Here is an 18,250-nt window from a genome sequence, read left to right as displayed (position 1 = left end):
TGCCCACTCAAATCTTCCTATTTTGTTCCTGTGAAAAGCAAATTATTTTTATGAAAAAAACAGTTACTGTATTTTATTAACAATATTAATTAGCTCTTTGAAACTCATTTATAATTACCAGACGCATAAAAGGAAGTTCTATTATTTAACTTTAAAATGTTTTTAAATACTTAAACAGATAATTGACAATTCAGTCCAAAAAGAGCAGTCAACTCCATAGCAATATATATGTATGTGCATGTATATATAAGTATATGCACATATGGATATATGGCTTATATATAATTATCTAACATATATAGACTATATATAAGTTCCACATTTTCTAAATTTTTTATGAGAAGTCAACTTACTATTGATACATTGGTGATTTGCATGTGCATGTGTATTATAAAAGATAATCAGTGATCATAATTTTATATCTAGGTCTTTAACCTAGCAGGAGGCTATTTTTCTATTTCATTACAAAATCCTCCTAACAATTTTAGGCTGCCTAATATATCAGAGTGGGCATATATTCTTATTTACCATTCCTCTTCTCTTAATCACAATTTTATTTTCAATTACTCACGTCACCTGCACCATTTTTTTGTGTAAGTTTTTTCTATATTTCTGATTGATTCTTTAGGGTAGATTCTAAGAGGAGGAATAAGGGAACACAAAGTGTGACCATTTTAGGACTTTAAATATATATTGCTAATTGTGCTAAAAAGATTTGTGCCAATTTTTTTTACAATTTTTAATTTCTAGCAGGAATATATAAGGGGGGGCTAATTTGGGGCTATACTAGCCTCTGCTAGACCTTATTATTATTTTTTTTTTATTTTTTATTTTTTTTACTTTTCAAACTGAAAAGTGATTCATGTTTGTACACACAAAAATAGCTCAAACAACATTTTCTTTGCCACTTCTCCATTAACAGTTTGGCATGTATACTATCAGACTGCTTTAATCCAAACATTTTTCTGTTCTTTTAATTTTAATAATATATTTACTTTGATATGTATTGAAGATGTGTATATAAATAGCCCATCAGATCTATGGTATCATGGGTCTTATTTCTTTTGATAAAGCTAAATTATTTTTATTGATTTAAAAATAATATATATTAAGTAAATAACATGGCAATATGTAAAAAAAAAAAAAAATCTTGAAAGTGATATAAGAAGAGAACTTTGGGAAAATGCCATAGAGGCATAGCTTCTAGAGCTGACTGCCTCTGACCAGCTCTGTGGTCCTGACCAAGTCATGTCCCCTCTCTGAGCTTTAGTTTCAGTAGCAGGAATCTGGAAATACTGGTCTTTCTGCTGGAAGAGGATGCTTCAACAAATGGGCAATCTTTCAGTTGAGTCTTTTTCTTCTGAATTTTGGTTAATCTAATCATAGTTGAGCCAAGGTTGCTCTCTTTCCTAAAAAGATCCGCTCTATAAAGAAGTTCTTGTAAAAATATGAATTTGACAGGATATTGGCTTTAAAATGAAGTCCCAAAATTTTACTTTAACAAAATATTACCTCTCAATAACTCCAAAATAGGAGCAGAAATGTTCAAGTCAAAGTCTCCAAATTGGCTAAATCCCTGTATTGATTTTGAGAAAGTTAAAAAAACAAAAACGAAAGACAAACTAAAGTTCTATAAATAATGTGATTTTAAAGCTAATGGCTCAGCAAGTAGATCGTGCACTGAGATTCTAACATATCATCTCTCATTCATCTTTGCATCCCTAATATTCGGCTCTGAGTGTGGCACATCGTAGTTGCTAAACAGCTATTCAACGATTGAATGATCTTACACATGAATGTTCTATGTTATAGTAACTAGCTTGATAGAACTGTAAATTTAACTTGTACCTATGGCAGAAAGGTTTTTTTTTTTTTTTTTTTTTTTTGAATTTTAGAACATTGCCATTCCTTTCTGGTATCCAAAGGTATATATACAAAGATTCATAAGGAGTAAGTTTAATATAAGTTATTGCAATTTCTCTTCTTTTGAGAGCTGTTCAGAACCATGAATTATCCACCTTTGTTGTCTTTTAGTCACTCCTCCAGAGGCATGGACACTAGTCAACTAGTTATGTATATTTGGATATGGGTTTATGAGAATATATTGATTTTCCGGTAAGGGCTGAGTAAGGTGCTAGCGACTTCACGTTTTGGATATTTGGTGGATCCGTAATCACCGAATTTGAAGTTTTCAGAAAAACAAAAAACTTTTTAAGGACTGAGTAATTTCCAACAAGAGTAAAAGATCTGAAGGATTGGGAGCAACCCTTTGAAAGTCAGAAACTCAAATAGTAAAAGACTGTCTTGAACCGTTCAGTAAAGGAGTTTTACACAGGCAGGAAAATACCATCAAGTTCAAGAGGTCTGTCACAATATGGTCAAATGTTTAAAGACGGAATAATTGAGACTTCTGAAAAAGCCATATTCCGTTCATTTGCTCTTTGTTTTGCTAAAATCATCAGCATGAACAGTTTTCCAGCTGGAATTTGGAAAGTGGGGTTATAAACTGGATTTTTGTTTTGTTTTTTTGTATAGTTTTCAGGAAGGAGGACTTTTCCTTTTTTCATATAATGTAAATATTGTAACAATGAGTGAATAACTCTGGTTTCAGTTGAAATTCTGTCTTTTTAATGTAGCCTCTGGACCAACTCTTCCTTCTTTCCATGATTCCTTCCTGCAGGTGACAGAAGGCCCTTTTCCTGCCATAAACACTTTTCTTTGAGAGATCTGGGTGCCTTCCTTTCCTAAACCTTTAAAGCCCAAAATGATTTATAGGCTACCCCTATCCTGCTAGAGGTGGGCACATGAGTGGATCATATTTGCACGGGTCACTCTAATTATAGGACTCCACTGTTTCTTGAACTAAAATAGCAAGATTTATTATTCTGTTAATGCTCATAAAGTCACTCTTTTGATGAGCCATAATTTCCCTTTATGAGGAGCCTGTATGCCAGTCACCCATGATAAGGGAGAAGAAAGTCCAGACTTCCAACATATTCATATTTCCTTATGAACATTAATAAAATCTTGAAATCCTGTATGACTCCAGGGCACAGTGGCATGGGATAGGGTAACAAAAGGCAAATTTCACGCGGTCCCCACGTCCCCATGAGACTTCCCTCACATTGCTGGCTGTGTACAAAACCTAAACTTTTCCATTTTTAATGCAAAAAATTGAGAAACCAACCTTCCTGGAGGAGGAGGATAACTCCACCAAGGAGCCTCGCATTATCCTTATGAATATTCTGAAGGAATGACATAGCAGGAGGTGAGAACTTTCTCCCGTTATCTTAATTGTCCGCTAATGGCAAAGCATAATTACGGTTACTCAAGTGCCAACTTTATCAAGGTTTTCTCTAAAACCTGCAGCCACAGCGCTCTTTCCTTGACTTGACCCACCTTTTTTTTTTTTTTTATTTTCCCAGTTGCTTTCCTATCATTTGAAAGAAAACTGCCCCCAATTAAAAAAATCAAAAAAAAAAAAAAAAAAGCCTAATCCCCAACCATGTTACAATTTTTTTTTTTTCCTTTTATTTTAGTTGGACAGTTCGGGCACTTGTGACTCCAAAAGAAGTCGGGGGAAAAAAAAATGTGTGTGTGTGTATGTGTGTGGCATCACTAATTGAAAATTTAGCCTTTCCACATTCAAAAAGGCTTTGCGGGAGTTTTGCAGGAGTTCGCTTCCCGGCTTTGGGAAGTCAGTCGCTGCTGAACCAGAAGATGGTCTTGTAAAGACTGTCCTGTGTTTGGAAAGGAGACTCACCACCGTACCTGGCCCCCCACGCCCCTCGGGAGGAGCCCCGAAGCCACCCATCGGTCTCGGGATCTCCTCGCTGCCTTTGTCCCTCGTAGACGGGGAGGCTTGGAGAGGAGGTTTAGTTTCCAAGGATTGGAGCGTTTGAAGGGCGGGGCCATCTCCAAGTCCATCTCCCCTTTTTGTCCTCTTCTCCTGGGACGGGAGGGAGGAGCCAGGTCCCCCCGCGGCCGGTTCGGGAGCTTCTGTGTGGGTCGCTGGAGGTGAGTCTGAGCGGGCGGCGGCCCGTTTCATCGCAGCGCAGGTTAATTGCTCGAGTTCACCGCAGCCGGTCGGCCAGCGGCCCGCGGCTTGGCCCGGCCCAGGGGGTTGCCGAGGTCCGCGGCGTGTCGGGGCGCGCTCGCATTCTCGCACCAGGCTCCTCCCCAGGGCTCAGGGCTCGCTCCCCGACTGCGGGCTGCCCTTCGGTGCCCCCGGAGCCCCGGGCTCCCTCTGACCCCGGCGCTTCCTCGCGGCCCCCCCCTCCCCCTCCCCCTCCTCCTCCTCCTCCCCCTCCTCCTCCTCCTCCTCCTCCTCCTCCCCACCGCCGGGCTCCGAGCGACCCTGCCCCCGGGGAAGGGCGGCCCCCGTCTTCAGGACTTCCGACCCCCCCCCCGCCCCCGGCCAACCCCAGGAGGTACCTTCACGTCGAGCAAGACTTTTTTTTCCCCGCACAGCCTCCAAAACCCAGCGGTCCCAGGGGCTTCCAACCCTGAAATACGATGGTGATTTTCCGGGTGCAAGGGCTTGACAGCGAAAGTCAGCTTTTTATTAAAGACAAAGAGGTAACCGATCAGCTGGGGCACCGCGGGGACGGCGGAGACCTGGCGCGCCTCCTCGGGCGGCCACGAGGAATTTGTGGGGGAGCCGCAGCCTGCGCTCGGACACCCCTGGGGTCCCGGGGGAGGAGCTCGGGGCACAAGGGCTTCCCCGGGTCCCGCCGGGCACCTGGGAGCCGGGAGTCCTCCCGGTTCTGCACAAAGCCAGCGGCGCTTCAGCCCGGAGCAGCCTTACCGTCCTCCTCTCCTCCCTTCTCCTTTTCTCTTCTCTTTCTCTGACTCCCCGTCTCCCTCTCGCCTCCGCGCTTTCTCCTCCTTGCTCTCCTCTCCCTACTTTTCCTCTCCCCTCGCCTCGCCCTCCCCCCCCGCCCCCCCCCCCCCCCCCGCTCCTCCTTTCTTCGCCGCCGCACGCGTAGTGTCATTTATTTATTTATTTATCATCACCCCCGCCATCAACACCCTTTTAGGGCTCCCGAGCTTTTCAGTGCGAGTGGGAGGAGAAAAGGGCAGGAAGTGTTGACGGCGAAGGGGGTGAAATCGTGCCTCTGGGTGAGACATTCTGCCCCGGGAATAAACGATGGGGAGAGGAAAAAAAAAAAAAAAAGAAAAGAAATCTTGGAAAAGGAGGATTGGGATCTGTGTCTGGAAGCCCGCTATCCGATGGGAACCAACTCCGCGCGCGTCTCCTCCTCCCCTTTATTGTAGGGCTTTATGGGTCTATCCTCCCGGACTGTTGTTTGGAAGGGGCGGGGTGGGGGGGGTGGGGGGGCAGGGAGTGAGTATTAAAGAGGACAATCTGGCCCTGGATCTTCGACACCGCGCCTTCTCCACCGGATGCGCGCTCCCCAATGCAAAGGAATCCAGCAACATCCCCCAATTCAGACGCGGACAAAAGAAACTTTAATTAAGGTCCCTGCCCCGCGCGCCGTGTGCTTCTCCCGACGCTCGGTGATGTCCAACTCGAGGAAGCGAGAAATAGAAATGGTACAACCAGCCGGTGCCCTTGAACTTCAATTGCTCCTGACTCGCTGTATTGATTTTTTTTTTTTTATAGTGTAGGCACAGACCGTCCCCCTCCCCACCCCACCCCACTCCATCAAATTAGAGCCTTAGGAGAGACGTGCGACCTGGTGGTGAAGGGTGAGGTGGGGGGGGGGGGAACCCATCCCTTTGCAAAAGAGATAGTTCGGAACGATTTTGGGGAAAATTACACCAAATAAAAATTCAAGGTGTGAAAGCTTCATCTTGGTTCTCTTGTCTTCAACACCATGACACCTTATCATTAGAAGCGCTGATTGTTACTTTCCGAGCCTTTAGATGATCAGCCAGAAAGTGCAAACAACGCGGGGCTGGAGGGTGTAAAGTTATTTAAGTAGGCTCTTTTTTTTTTTCTTTTTTTTTTTCCTTTTGGTGCGCCGTCAAAACATTTCACAAGTTGGGAAAATAAAGTGGTGGTTCCGAAGCCCGGAATGATGGGTTCTTTCCTTCCCCCCTCCCCAGCACCCCTCCCCCCCCCATCCCTTTCCATATCAGAAAAGAAATAAAATGCACAATGCGCCTTTATTTCGGGGGAGAAGACTTCAAAATACGTGCCAGTAATGGACAATTTGAGCTTTTCACTGGAGATACTCACACCGCAGGCTGGAAAGGGATTAAAAAGCCCCACGTGGTTGATCTGGGTTTAGACTTGCAACCTCTAGTTCCCCGTGTTATGTTCTCTGCAAAGACTGGCCTCCCGGTGGATGCGTGCGAGGGGCTCCCGGGGGCCCGGGCTGGGCGCCTCGGGCCGGGCTGACGGTGGGGGAGCCCGGGGCGGCCGGGCGGGGTGGGCGCCGGGGGCTTCCTCCGCCGGCCAGGGCGGCCGGGCGCCTCCGGGACGCGAGCGCGCGCGCCCCAGCCCGGCCGCCGCGCTCCTCGCACCGCCTTCCCCGCAGGTCTTTATTCGTCTCATCTCCCTCTTCCCCTTCTCCTCCTCCTTTGCCTCCTTCTCCTCCTCTTCCTCCTCCTCCTCCACCTCCTCCTCCTCCTCCGCCGCCGCCACCTCCTCCTCTCGCATCTCACTGGCCTGGCTCTGTGTTGCTCTGAGCGACAAAGACAATGTCCCAGCCTTAACTTTGCAGCCACCTTGCCTCCTCCCGGGGCTCGGCGCGGGGCGGGGGGCGGGGGCGGGGGGCCAGCGCCGCAGCCTCAGCATCTCCTCCAGCGTCTCCTTCTGCTCTTCTCCAGCTCTTGGATCGTCCTTCCCTTTCCCCCCCCCCAGCCCTCTCCCGGGCTCTTCCCCTCTCTGCGTTCTCTTCCCGTCCCCCGCGCGCCGCGGCTGCTCTTAGAAAGGCTTCGCGCACCCCCTGGTGCTCCGGCGTTTTGTGCGGCAGGAGGAGACCGTCTCCCTTCCCTCGGCCTCGCTTTCCCTCTCCCTCCGGTTGCTCATTATTCAGAGAGAGACACAGAGGGAGGGAGAGAGCGAGCGCGCGAGGGAGAGGGAGAGGGAGAGGGAGGAGAGGGGAGAGGAGAGGGGAGAGAGAGGGAGAGTGAGAGGCAGAGGGAGGGAGGGAGGGAGGGAGGCAGAGGCAGAGGCAGAGGGGGAGACGGATATCTCAGGTCATCTGCAGCTGCAGCGAGTCTGAGGAGCCGCGGAAGGCAGGGAAGATGGCGATCCTCCATTGCTGAGACCCGGCGCACGCACATGAGACTCCCAAACAACTTCCACAACAATAACCCGAGCAGGAAGAGGAGAAAGAGAAAGAGGATAAGGAGGCGGCGGGGCTGGAGAAGCCGAAACCCCTCCCGGCGCCGGGACGCTTCTTCCGTAAGTTGCTGCAATTAAGCGGCAGCCCGGGGTGGTCCGGGTGCCCCGGGGAGGGCAGCGCGGCGCGGCGGAGGCTCGGGCGCGCTCATTCATTCGGCCGACGGGGGCTGGCGGAGCGGGGCGGAGAGGAAGTCCCCTGCCTGGACTGGCTGCTGGGAGAGGAGAAGCGGCGAGAGGGCAGGGGAGGAGGAGGAGGAGGGGGGGGAGGAGGGAGAGCACGAGGGGGAGGAGGAAGAGGAGGAGGAGGAGAAGCGAGGGAGGAAGAGGAGGAGGAGGAGGCGGTGGAGGTGGCTGTGCTTTTCCTGCTGGCGGCTCCTTCTGCTGGGGGGAGCGCAGCGCTGGGGCTTAATTAATTTCGCGTAGTTCTATGGGGAGAGGAGAGAAAATGCAAGATGAGTGAGAGGAGAGCCGCAGGCTTAGGACGGATGCTCCGGGCGCGGGGACCGGAGTAGGCTCGGCGAGGGGGGCGGAGGGCGGGAGCGAGCGGGGCCGGGGAGCGAGCGCCCCGAGCCGCCGCGACCTGCGCGCGTTGACCTCTTTCTTGCTCTGTCCGTCTCCTTCCTTGCCCCCCTCTCTGTCTGCCCGTCCCCAGCCCGATGGCAAAGCCGTGCGGATCGGCGCCCCCCTCTCCTCGCTCAGGTATTTGGCTCCCTCGCTCCCTCGCTCTCTCGCTCGCTCTCTCTCCCCGAAGTTGGGATGCGGGGTCGGGATGGGGCGGGGGGGGGGCGGCCGCTGCCGGGGCCGCCGGGGCCGCCGGGGCGCGGAGAGGCGAGGAGCTGCGGGGCGCGGGCCGGGCCCGCGGGGCGGGGGCGGGGGGCGCGCGCAGGTTGGGGAGCCGCTGAGGAGCTGTCTCCAGGCTGGGGGCTCAGAAGCGTCTGGTGGAGGAGGACAACGGTTTCTGGAGAGGAGAAGCCATTACACACGCTTGGCTCCGAGGAGGGGAGCATAAGAAGGCAGGGGCCTGGGGGTCGCCTCACTCCTGGTGCGGGTCCCAGGGGCCTGCCCTCCTTGCAGGCACGAGGGGAAGGCGCAGCCGCCCCCCGTTGGAGCAGCCCCTCTCTTTCCCTTTCTTTATCTCCCTGTCCTCCATTTGCAAGCTGTCTGCTTTGGTTCCAGTCCAGACTCCAAAACACAAAGCTCCTTCTCACGTTCATTCTCCAGGCTTTTCACCCTTCCTGAAGGAACCCTCGTTTTCTTTTCATTGTAGCTTCCAACCTCCAAGAGAGGGAGGGAGGCCGCCCGGAGTTCCTTTTATATTCCTCCTCTACCCAAAGGGGGGTGGAAAAAAAAAAGTTTTATTTTTAAGCACGCGTCTGGGATGGGGAAAGACCAACCAGTTGGGGCTTTCTCCCAGGGCTCCCCCGGGGGGTTGTGTCTGAGTGTCTGTGTTGGTTGCTTGGTCTGCTCTGGGTTTTGTTCCTGGAGGTGGCTTGCAGGTTTGGGGGACCAAGTGACTAGTTGGGTTGAGAGCTGGGAACTGAGTCAGGTAAGCCGTGTCACGTTGTAACTCCACCAGAAAATGGAGGAGAGCGGGTTTCCAGGAGACAAAGCTGAGATGAGAAGTGTTTATAAAATTATGGATGTCTCCATTTTGAAGCTCTGTTGGTGATGGCTGGAGGAGGAGGAGGAGGAGGAGGAGGAGGAGGAGGAGGAGGAGGAGGCTTAGGCTTAGGCTTGCCTGCCTACTCCTCCTTTTCCAGGGTGAAATCTTGTGTGGTGGTTCCTCACCATCTATTCATTATGCAAGGGAACCAGGGGACTTACTGGAAGGGCCGCTCAGGTTTTTCTCCCACCAGAGGAGTGCTTTCACAAGTTATGGAGGCGTTTGTTTCCATTTTAAAGTAAACTTTGGACATTTTTTTTTTCTTCTCGGGAGTGGACCTGAAGGGTTTTGACCTCCTTCGGGAAAGGCAAGGGAGAGCCTTACTCGTTTTCCACCCAGGTCTTCACCCAACTTTTAAGCAGCTCCAGGTCTCCTGAAAAGTCACCAGGGATTGTTGTTGCCTCGTTGTGAAGATGGTGGTGGCCCTAAGCTGAGACTGGGGAGTCCTGGGGCTTGGTGATCACCATGATTTGATGCATGGCAAGACTTTATTGTCTGGTGTGGGCTGACTTCTTGCAGAAAGGGGAAAGAACAACAACAGCAACCACAACCGCAGCAAATCCTGCAAGATCGCAGAGGAACTCCTAAGACTGACCCCAGTTTCTCCAGAGTCCACATTTCTCTTCAGGTTGTTCCATCTGTGCATAAGGCCTTCTAGTAGTCCCTTTGTTTTCCCCCTTCCCCTTCGTTCTGCTCTTTTTCTCTCTGTTCTCAAGGACTGTGAGTCTTCAGAAATATCAGATGTCTTCTTGACAATGTCACTATGGAAACAAATTTTTACAATATTGTGTCTGTGGAGAAAACCTTAGGTCCAGGTATCTTCACCTTTTTAATTGGGGACAGTTTAGTAGTCCTGTAGGAAGACATTTTGTGAGGATGATTTGAAGGAAGGACCCAGTCCTACCCCAGTCCACACACGTTGATTGGAGCTCTTCACAGATTAGTTCTAGAGAATGTACGTGATTGAGCCAAGTAAAGGACACAGTCCTGAAATGCTTGAGGAATTTATAAAAGCCAACCATGAAGATGTTGCTTTACCATTAGGTAAGGTAGCCATCTTGAGGGTGAGGGAAGATGTTGGAAGAATTTTAGGTGGACTATTGATAAGATAGGTGAGGAAGCCTCCACGGTGGAATGAAAACTTGGAGGAGATTCAGAACCAATTAATATATTAATAAGGAGGCTGATTGGACCTCGTTTTCAACTAAGGAGGGACATAGAAAGGTACCAGCTTCAACAGAAATAAGGAACACATTGGTGAGCGACTTACACCAGCTTTTTTCTTGCTCTGCTTTCTCATTATGTGTCAGATTTGTGTGTGTGTGTGTGTGTGTGTGTGTATGTAAAGTTCCTATGTCTACAGTATTATTGTGCATATCGAAGTGGCTTTAGATTCCAGATGTAATTATATTCTGTTGAGTAGCTGGTAGCAGTGTCATTCAGCAAATGCACAATGCTGTATATGACAACATCACATTTTTCAAACCAAACTGTTGTGTCATTAATTGAGGGTTATTGTTCTTCTGAGGAGTGTGAAAGGAAAGGAGAAATACATGGTTCCTTAGCTGATAATTGTCCATGGTCAATGAAGTAAAACCCTGTTTTTGCAGACGAAGATGTATGGTTTTCAACATTTTCAGTTGATGTGTGTGCTCATTTAAAAATACTTCTCTTCAGATCTCTGCTTCTTTATTAAAAGCCTGGGCTTCTCCAAGAGCACTTGAAAAAATCTTTCTTCTTGGAATCATACCTGGTATTATTCAGTTTTGAATGTTGTCTTTTGATACCATTACTTTTGCTCCTAGGTGGAATGTTGTCAGTGTTAATACTTAAATTTGCTAATGCATGTGTGGATGCTACTTGTTCAAACTCGGAAGTTCAGATGCAACGGAATAAAGAGAGTTATTTGGGAAAGTAATTACCAGATAATTTTGCATCTAATTAACCATATTTGCGTATGTAAACAAATACATTCTAGGTTGATCTTGAAGCAAACTTCTATGATATCTTTGTTGTTGCTGTTGATACCAGGACAACCGGTTAATTATTTCAGTGGGGGGAAAAAAAAATCTGACAGACTGGTTGCTGGTCCAGCGTTTTGACTCACCACATTTTTTTTACTTTGTGACCAAGTGTTTTGGTGTCTTTATACACAGTCTTAGAGTTGGGCTTTTCTGGAGGGAAAAAATTAGGTATCTAAGAGGCATTTTGGAGTTTGAGAGTATGTTCTAACTGGTTACCTAAGAGACATGTTCATCTCTGATGCCCTTCCTCAACATGGGAAGCACTAGTATTAAAGATGTGGTTGCTTACATTTTTCCAAACCTACACATTCAAAATGTGCCAACTATCTTGGATAAAGTGCTACGCAAGAAATACGAAGAGTGTCAGATTGAACATTCTCATTTGATGTCAAGGCTCCGACATCAAATTTTTTGTTTTGTTTTGTTTTTGAGACAGCAAGTTGATGAGGCTCGTTATGCAAATTTTTTCCTCAGCTCTAATACATCACAAAGAGAAATCATTCTGGAGAAATATATGTGAGCTCTGAGGTCCATTGCCATAGGAAAGATTCTTGTTGGATCTTTGTGTTCCATAATATTTCTCAGGTTAGATTTATGTCCATCTAGTTTATTGACCACATTCCCTGAGGGCTTGTTTTTTTCCATACTCCTTGGAGTTGGAAACAACTTTTGGATAAAAAGAAAAAATATATATATACACATATATACACACATGTATACATACACGTGTGTGAGTGTGTGTTCTTTCTTTCTAATGAGTCTTCTGGAAGATAGGAGAAAAGCAATCCAACCCTACTAATGGACTCTAGAGTATTTGTGGTCAGTTTTCTTGAAAGAAAAGAATGGTAAAATTGCCTTGGAAAGAGTTCTGCTTTCTGTGTGATGGAGTCGAATAGAGTCTAGTCTGTCTCGAATTCTCTCCTGGTGTTGAGAGTTCTTGGATAAGGTAGTAACCTTACTCATCCTCTTTGTGCTATATGCCTTTATCAGGCTCATTGGACAGAGCATTGACAAAGCTGTACGGAATGTTTCAAGTAGAGCACTGGAGAACAGAGGTGCTATTACACAATGCCACATTCACAAATTAGGAAATATATAAATAATGAGCTCAGATTGCAAAGGTTCTGACATGAGTATATGATTGGATGACTGGTATGTGGAAATTAAGGAAATTCAAAAGAAGTGGAGGAAAATATTTCCAGGGTCTCATTGCAAATCCAGCAAACTGGAGGGAAAAAAAAAAAAAGTCAGCCTGTGTGTGTGTGTGTGTGTGTGTGTGTATGTGTGTGTGAGGGCAAGTATCTTTGGAGGTTCACATAGTTATGAAGTTGGTGGCTTGGAGAGAAACATTAGCTGCGTGTTGGTGACCTATTAATTGATTATGAGAAAATAGGAGAGTAGATAATGCTAGAAGAAAATTCCTCTTGTGTGATATGCCAAGACATCTGGCAGATGTTATGTTGGGCCCTAAGGAATGGACAGTTTAATTTTAGCCCTAGCAAGGAAATGGGAAGTTCTGAGCTCTTTTAATAGCACAAGCCTTAGTTTGGGGAAGGTTGCTTAAAAAAATAAGAAAGAAAAAGAAAAGAGGCATTTATTGTCATCTTGAAGAACTCCAGGGAGTGACTAGATTAAGCTGAAGAGTTTTGGGGTGATGGACAAAAATACTACTTCCTCAGTAGAAATTAATATAAAAATCACCTAAAATAGGTTGACTAATTTGGTACACCGTAAATGGTGAATAGTAAGAACTTCTAATTGAGAAGCTAGTTGTTTTGTGCCGTAGAGAGATCATCTACTTCAGATCTCCCCTTCCCGCGGCATTTTATTGAAGAGGAAACTGGCACAGAGACGCGCAGTGACTTGCCCAAGGTCAGAAGGTTCAGTTGTAACAAAGCCAGGCCCAGCGCTCAGGTCAGCTGACTCCCAACCCAGTGCCCTTTCCACCACCCCATTGCCGATGATTTTAGCGGTTTGTGAAACACCAGCTCTCCTCTCCAGAGTGCAAGCCTCTCTGAGAAACTCTGTAATCAAACACTAGTGGGGCAGGAGTATTGGTTTTTGTTAGTTGACTTTACCGTGTTGGGGCCGAGCATGGTTTCATTCATAGAACTGATACACTCCAGAGGCCAGTTTTGTTCATGCAACTTCCCGTCGAGTTGCAGCTATTGGGTTTGGGACAGTGCTTTTCTTTTCACTGGCCTCCTCTCTTCTATATAGTTCTGTCATCCAGGGCTTGGGAGTCCTTTGCGAATGCCCTTCTTCAGAGGTTTGTCTGGGACTATTGCAACTTACCAGAGTGCCCACAATTGGACTCAGAGGATCTATTTTGCAACATGGTACAGATTTAAATTGGCTTCGTTCAGAGATGCCATTTTGTAATACTGATGAATGGCCAAGAGAGTGAAATCCAGTCAAAGACAATTACTGGTGATTTTCCAGTATTCCAGACTCATCCAAAAATGTGTGCTCCATGGATCTTCTTGGAGCCCGATTCTCTCTCTTGCAGACCAATGGCTAGCAGGCCAATCAATGGCTAGCTATTTACCATTCCCCAATGAAGTCATGAAGTCATCCTTCAAGTGAGTTTTTGACAACACGGGGAACATTTAACGAGAGAGAGAGAGAGAGAGAGAGAGAGAGAGAGAGAGAGAGAGAGAGATAGGACAGTACTTTGGGAAAGGTGAAATGGACTTCCATTTCTGATTCCTCTTGGACAAGTGAAAGTCATTTTGTGTAAAGAGTGATGTTTGGAAGTTTCCACATTTTCTAAGCTTCTTCCAAACTAAAGCATAAATTCTTAATCCAGGAGGCAGTCTGGAGAAGGTACTGCTGGATGTGGACTTCTGGCAGAAACACAGTTAACGCTATAAACAGTTGAACCTCAGTGTGGCACTCCTCCAAATGAGTTGACTGTCGAAAATAAAATGTTCCAGAAGAACTGGGAGAACAGGAAAGAAGTTAAAACAGCATGGTTTGCATGCCAGTACTGAGGGAAGAAAAAAAAATGTTGGGGTTGGGGGGGTGGGGGCATTGGAGAGAAGATAATCCCAAACTGAACTGTCTCCTGGATTCATAAGACCCAGGAAGAGAGGTTTCCAAGTGAGGGGAAAATGGATTTTTATGAATTTAGATTGTACTTGCAGTTTACTAGGAAGCTCTTTTGAAGCTTTTGTCCCCTTGAACTTTGTCTCTGGAGAGCTGTACACACTGATAAATAGAAAGTCAATTGGAAGTACTTTGGATTTACATTTTCTGCTTAAAAATACTATCATAAGTGTTGTCTTACTTTCTAAGGGCTCCTGTCCTTATCAGTTAAAGCGTACATAAGCTTTTTAGCTTTTGGATGTGTGACTTCAACTCAAAGTTGGTTTTTTCAGGTCTTGGGAAGACAAGAGGTAGGTAGAGTGATGTGGTATGAGAAGGGTATGAGTATGGTCACCTGCAAATGCATTGTCTTTTAATCCTAGTGAGCAGATGACTTGGTGTCTTCAAAGCGTTCTTGCCTAATTCCTAGCTGGAGACATTTTTTTTATGAGTTATTCTTGGAGGGAAGGTTTCTTTTTGTGCCAGGTCATGGGTATTTTGATATTGATTTTCTTGCTTTCATGTGTTTGCTTGTTCAGTTCCCTGCATGTTGCTTCTGGATATTAATAAAATACTTCTGCTGTGCCTGTCCACATCTTAGCCCCAACTTCATTCAAAGAACACAGCCTGCTCTTGAGGGTGAAGGGAAGGTTGGTAGGTACTTCCTTGTTCCAAAAAATAAATACCCGAAGAAGATGAAGACGGCTCAAGTCAGAGAATTATTTGCCAGGCTTTCGAGTAGACTTTTCACAAAGACCATGCAAGGAAAGATGGGGAAAATTCTACTAGGAACCAGTAGATCCCGATTAAAATGTTTTAGGATCACTTCGTAGGAAATTAAGCATTTGTCCAAGATGAGTAAGCAAAGACTTACCTTTGGATTCAGATTGGTTTGAGTACAAAAGGAGCTGGAGGCCCAGGCGAGACAACTGTGTCAGAAGTAATTAAGCCCAGGATTTGTGGAGAGGCTTATCTGCCACAGAGCCCAGCTGGGGAAGGCCAACCTCGCTCCCTAAGCCCTCATCTGGCCAGTTGAACCAGAACAGGAGCTAAGGCCTTCACATTTTTGAGTTTTTCTCTTCCCTGTTCAGATTTAAGAAGGTAAAGTTGCCTTTATTCAGTTTTGCTCCTGTCAGCTGAGTGCTTGCTTCTCTCTGGAGCTGGGAAATGCCAGAGGCAGGGGGGGAGGTGGGAGCTGATTTCCTCTGAGGCAACATTCTCCCTTTTAACACTACAAATGTGCCTATAACATTGTACTTATTACTCAGAAAATAATTGTGCGGTGGCACAATGTGGGATACTTGAAAGATGTTTGCTGCACAAAGGTTCCAGTACTCACCTGCAGATTAAGAAATGGGTTTCTAAACCATCTCATTTCTATTGCTAATGAAAAGCTTTGGAAGGCACCTGTGAATTAGAGCTCCAGCTGCTATCATGGTAGGGGAAGTTAGGCCTTGAAAGGATACACGGATTAGCCCATCAGAAAAGCAAACAGTAGCATCAGCACAAGTAGGAAATAGACAGGGTTGTCAAGCTAACAGAAAAGTAGGCTAAAGCATTGCCATAATTATGTGGTGGAAATCTGCTGGGAAGGAGAGACCGCTTGGATGGGAGAAGGAAAAGCAGGAGGAGAGAGGCAGGGGAGTGATTGCCAAGCCCAGGTAGGAGAGGTCTATCCACTGGGAAGAGCCTACAGGAAGAAGAAAGGCGTTGCTTTTTAAGAAAACAATAAAGCACGTGGGAAAAGACCCTGTAATTTGGAACTCCTTGCACATGAAAAATGAAGACCCGTGCTCAGGCCCACAGTCTTTGGTCAGTTCTTACTGTAAGAGAAAAAGAGAAAGAATTGAACTTGGAAGACCATTTATGTGACTTCAGGGCTACAAATCAGCCTTTCTGATGGGAGGACCAGAGGGAAGCTTGAAGGAACTGGTTAAGTAGGCCTGGGTGGAGATTTTCCTGGAAAATGAACGAAGTGGAGAAGAGAGCACAGCAGAAAGTCGCTGCATTATTAATGGGCAGACACTGCGATAGTCCTCTACACTCATCCATAGAGCTTCTCTACCTACGCTGTGGGTGTGAGAGGGAATGAAGGAAGAACAAAGACATGCTTCTTTCCGAGGGGAAAGGAGTGGACCGTGACAGCTACCTGGAGTCCAGTTTGGGATTAAGCCATTTGCTAGAGCCAGGAGGCGCAGGCTGGTCTGTCGATCCGATCCTGGCATTTAAAAACCCCAAATAAGGCCTTTGTGGCCCAGAATGGCTAGCCATTCTAATCCCTAATTACGTCATCCCTCTGTTGTGCCCAATTAGTCAACGATTGAGTATCAATCATTCAACCCACGTGGGACCTGGTCTAGGAGTCCTTTGTGTGGGGTAAAATTTGAACACTGGGCTGTAGCCCCGAAGATGGCCAGGGTTAGATGCCAGCTAGAGATTATGTAAGGATTTCAATAACAAGCACTTATCACCCAGAAACTTCTTCTCTTCAGTGGTTTCTGTCTTACATGGTCTTCTCTGAAGACTGGTAATTGGTACTGACTATTGATAGCTGGGCAGGGGATGCTCATGGAAGAGACCATTTTGATCTGAATGCCACAGTTCAGCTGCCGGAACGTCTCCCCCTTCTGCTGTCAATTGAATATTTTCCCTTCTGATCTTGGGTAAGAATACCTACCATCTATAAGGAGAATAAATATGATGGTGTCATCAAAAAAGGCTACCAACTCCCCTAGAGTAGGAATATCACACAGATCTTTCACAGAATGCTAATTCTCCTCCTGGAGAGACTCATTATTAATTCCAGGTAGCATTTGTTTGACATTTAATACGTACCGGGACTGTACCAGAAAACTGAGGTTTGGGGAGATGAAGTAATTTACCCAAGGTCTTGGAGCTAGAAGATGGGGAGCCGGGGTTCACACATGGGTACTACCTTTTGGCCCACTGCTGGTGGGAACTGGCCTTGATTATTGCTTAGTATGCTAATAGATTATAATCCTGATGCTTTCTCTCTTCCAGTTGCTTATGCCACTAGTATATCCTGGTGTTCTAGAAGGGGAATTTGAGCATAATGGAAAATTAATTGTAGTAGATTAGTTGATATGAGAGATATAACTTACTGTAATAGCTTGATAAAAGTGTGTTTAACTAAAGAGTACCCTGTTTTGGTTCTTCTGAATTATAGAGGAGATGGTGAAAAACAGCAAGAGACCATGTATGAGGAAATTTAGAGAATAAATATTTTTAAATTGTATTGTGCGAAGCTCAGAATTGTAAAGTAGTTATACACGTGGATGGTTAAGAAGGAACACCTACCTGTTACAGCAGAAGGTTATGCTGTGTGACTTTTTTTTTTTTTAAAGATTTTATTTATTTATTTATTTGAGAGAGAGACCGATTCTGAGAGAGAGCAGGAGCAGGAAGGAGAGAGAGAAACAGACTCCCCACTGAGCAGGGAGCTGATGTGGGGACTCGATCCCAAGACCCTGGGATTATGACCTGAGCGAAAGGCAGAGCTACCTTTCTGGCTGACTGAGCCCCCAGGTGCCTGATTCATTCTTTCATTCTTTCTTTCTTTCTTTCTCTTTCTTTCTTTCTTTCTTTCTTTCTTTCTTTCTTCTTTCTTTCTTTCTTTCTTTCTCTTTCTTTCTTTCTTTCTTTCTTTCTCTTTCTTTCTTTCTTTTCTTTCTTTCTTTTTCTCTTTCTTTCTTTTTCTCTTTCTTTCCTTCTTTTTTTCTTTCTTTCTTTCTTTTTTTCTTTCTTTCTTTCTTTCTTTCTTTCTTTCTTTCTTTCTTTCTTTCTTTCTTTCTCTCTAAGTAAAGAAGGGTCTTACTTTTTTTTTCCCCCTTCTTAGGTCTCCTGTTGAAAGTCTCAGTGCCCCGTATTGGCTCTGGTTTACTGTAAGCATGAAACATGTTTCCAAAAGCCACACAGACATATTTGAAAAGTAGTTCCACCGTCTAATGGTCATTTTTGGAAAATAGCACAGATACTCTTCAAAGCGTGGGTACTGGTATCCCCCATGCCTTTTAGTGATCACCATGTGCTCTATTTAGATCATGGAGACATGATGAATGTTTGGGTTTTATTTGCCTCTCCCTGAAACATCACAGTACAGTAAGGAAGCTGCTGTTCATGGATGACCACAAATGCCCT

At 46.0% G+C, this 18,250-nt stretch overlaps 1 protein-coding gene across 15 annotated transcripts in view; it reads left to right on the top strand.

Annotated features, from left to right (window-relative positions):
* ZNF462 (zinc finger protein 462) overlaps window positions 1–18,250 on the top strand; it is a 188,650-nt gene that overhangs the window by 47,844 nt on the left and 122,556 nt on the right. For 11 of the 15 annotated variants that reach the window (XR_005989021.1, XR_005989022.1, XR_005989023.1 and 8 more), the window contains exon 1: window positions 7,249–7,378. The exons of 1 other annotated variant lie outside the window; for it this stretch is intronic. The gene's annotated coding sequence lies outside the window, so the exon portion shown is untranslated. Of the gene's footprint in view, window positions 1–3,595; window positions 4,018–4,470; window positions 4,579–7,248; window positions 7,379–7,970; window positions 8,018–9,030; window positions 9,610–18,250 lie in introns of those variants that run through there. 3 more of the 15 variants (XM_041763289.1, XM_041763288.1, XM_041763292.1) reach the window with 3 other exon arrangements.

Source organism: Vulpes lagopus, chromosome 7 (genome assembly GCF_018345385.1).
Source record: "Vulpes lagopus strain Blue_001 chromosome 7, ASM1834538v1, whole genome shotgun sequence".
Lineage (NCBI taxonomy): Eukaryota > Metazoa > Chordata > Mammalia > Carnivora > Canidae > Vulpes > Vulpes lagopus.
Note: the sequence above shows the minus strand (reverse complement) of the source record. Positions and strands in the feature narration are given on the sequence as shown.